Source organism: Pezoporus flaviventris, unplaced genomic scaffold, assembly GCF_033815535.1.
Source record: "Pezoporus flaviventris isolate CSIRO_AGI_PZ_B2104156 unplaced genomic scaffold, CSIRO_AGI_Pfla_v1 ptg000125l, whole genome shotgun sequence".
NCBI lineage: Eukaryota > Metazoa > Chordata > Aves > Psittaciformes > Psittacidae > Pezoporus > Pezoporus flaviventris.
Genome location: NW_026892673.1, coordinates 491,180 through 493,859, shown reverse-complemented (window position 1 = coordinate 493,859; position 2,680 = coordinate 491,180). Strand labels below are relative to the sequence as shown.

General features: G+C 52.2%; 1 non-coding gene across 1 annotated transcript; it reads left to right on the top strand.

Annotated features, from left to right (window-relative positions):
* The first annotated feature begins 506 nt into the window (after nucleotides 1-506).
* Nucleotides 507-579, top strand: TRNAK-UUU (transfer RNA lysine (anticodon UUU)). The gene has a single exon. It is a non-coding gene; the product is annotated as a tRNA-Lys (tRNA).
* Nucleotides 580-2,680: the final 2,101 nt, after the last annotated feature.

Sequence of the window (2,680 nt, the reverse complement as noted above, 5' to 3'; positions counted from 1 at the left end):
ATGCTCTTAATGAAGCCAGTTAGTACAATGAGGTATCTGAAGAGGCCCCCCTTCAGTGGAACTTCTGTCCCTGAGCTTCTGCCCCACACTGTGAGCATTTGGGGTAGGCTTTAATCTTCCCCAGCCTGGTAGGGTGGGTTCCTATGGAGCAGAGGGGGCCCGTCCTGAAGGACTGAAGGAAGGAGAAGAGAAAATGAAGGCTAGACTGTTGGCAAAACTACTGCTGTGACTCAGGCTTGAGCTGAAGCTGCTGCGGCCCCACTGCAGGGCACTGAGTGCTGTGTGGTCCCAGACCGAGTTTGGCATCATGGCCACTGCTCTCCTGTGGCCAGATACCCCCTGAGCCAACAGAGCTTCTCCAGCCACTCCTCAGCTCCTGCTCCCTCCCTGCCAGTGCATCCCTGAGGCACTGGTGCTTCCTGGGCGCATCCAGGATCAGATTGTTCCTCCAATGTCACAGTGAAGCAGGGTCCTCACTGCCTGTCTTTGAACATCCCCATGTGTGAGCCTGGATAGCTCAGTTGGGAGAGCATCAGGCTTTTAATCTGAGGGTCCAGGGCTCAAGCCCCTGTTCAGGTGAAAGCCTTACTCTTTAAGGGCAGAGGAGGAGAGCCCATGGGCAGGAGCAGTAGCTTCTCCTGCTGCTGGGGTCTCCCCAGTCCCTGCTTCTTTTCTATCATCTGGCCAGGGCCAGGGCCAGCCCCATACCATGTCCCACAGAGCACCACCGCTCTTCCAACCCCCCAGTACCCCAGTGAGAGAGATCCCATGTTACAATAGAATCATAGAATAGAATCACAGAATAGTTAGGGTTGGAAAGGGCCTTAAGATCATCTAGTTCCAAACCCCCTGCCATGGGCAGGGACACCTTACGCTAAATCATATCACTCAAGGCCTCTTCCAACCTGGTCTTGAACACTGCCAGGGATGGAGCATTCACAACCTCCCTGGGCAACCCATTCCAGTACCTCACCACCCTAACAGGAAAGAATTTCCTTCTTATATCCAGTCTAAACTTCCCCTGTTTAAGTTTTAACCCATTACCCCTTGTCCTATCACTGCAGTCTCTAATGAAGAGTCCCTCTCCAGCATCCCTATAGGCCCCCTTCAGATACTGGAAGGCTGCTATGAGGTCTCCGCGCAGCCTTCTCTTCTCCAGGCTGAACATCCTCAGCCTGTCTTCATACGGGAGGTGCTCCAGTCCCCTGATCATCCTCGTGGCCCTTCTCTGGACTTGTTCCAACAGTTCCATGTCCTTTTTATGCTGAGGACACCAGAACTGCGCACAATACTCCAAGTGAGGTCTCACAAGAGCAGAGCAGAGGGGCAGGATCACCTCCTTTGACCTGCTGGTCACGCTCCTTTTGATGCAGCCCGGGATAGGGTTCCCTTTCTGGGCTGCAAGCGCACACTGCCAGCCCATGTTCATATTCTCATCAACCAACACCCCCAAGTCCTTCTCCACAGGGCTGCTGTGAATCTCTTTTCTGCCCAACCTGTAGCTGTGCCTGGGATTGCTCCGACCCAGGTGTAGGCCCTTGCACTTGGCGTGGTTAAACTTCATGAGGTTGGCATCAGCCCACCTCACAAGCTTGTCGAGGTCCCTCTGGATGGCATTCCTTCCCTCCAGCGTATCAACCGAACCACACAGCTTGGTGTCATCGGCAAACTTGCTGAGGGCGCACTCATTCCCCCTGTCCATGTCAGCGACAATGATGTTAAACAAGACCGGTCCGAACACCGATCCCTGATGGACACCACTCGTTACTGGTCTCCAGCTGGACATTGAGACATTGACCACAACTCTTTGCGTGCGGCCATCCAGCCAGTTCTTTATCCACAGAGTGGTCCATCCATCAAATTGATGTCTCTCCAATTTAGGGACAAGGATGTTGTGTGGGACAGTGTCAAACACTTTACGCAAGTCCAGGTAGAAGACATCTGCTGCTCTACCCCTGTCCATCAGTTCTGTAGCCCCATCATAGAAGGCCACCAAATTGGTCAGGCAGGATTTCCCCTTAGTGAAGCCATGCTGGCTGTCACCAAACACCTTGTTGATTTTCATGTGCCTTAGCATGCCTTCCAGGAGAATCTGCTCCAAGATTTTGCCAGGCACAGAAGTGAGACTGACTGGTCTGTAATTCCCCAGGTCATCCATTTTCCCCTTCTTGAAAATGGGGGTTATATTTCCCTTTTTCCAGTCATTGGGAACTTCACCTGACTGCCATGATTCCTCAAATACGGTGGCCAGCAGCTTAGCAACTTCATTTGCCAGCTCCTTCAGGACCCACAGATGGATCTCATCAGGACCCATGGACTTGTGCGCATTCAGTTTTTTAAGATGGTCTTGAACCAGATCCTCTCCTACAGTGGGCGTAAGGTCTTCATTCTCACAGTCATAGAATCATAGAATCGTTAGGGTTGGAAAGTGTTGCAGAATGGCTCCAAGAGCAAGGCCATGGATCCTTAGAGGCCTTGTGCGAGCAAAGCAAAGTGTAGGCCTCACAGGTAAACGGAAACCGGATGTGGGAGGAGAATGTAAAGGAAGCCGTGTAGAGCTAAGCAATACTGTTGTGACTAGTAGGCGTGGCTAACACCACGCAGATATAAGCGATGTGCGCCACGAATACAGCAGAAGCTTGCTTATCACCCATATTGGGTTGGCGTGTCTTGCTTGTCC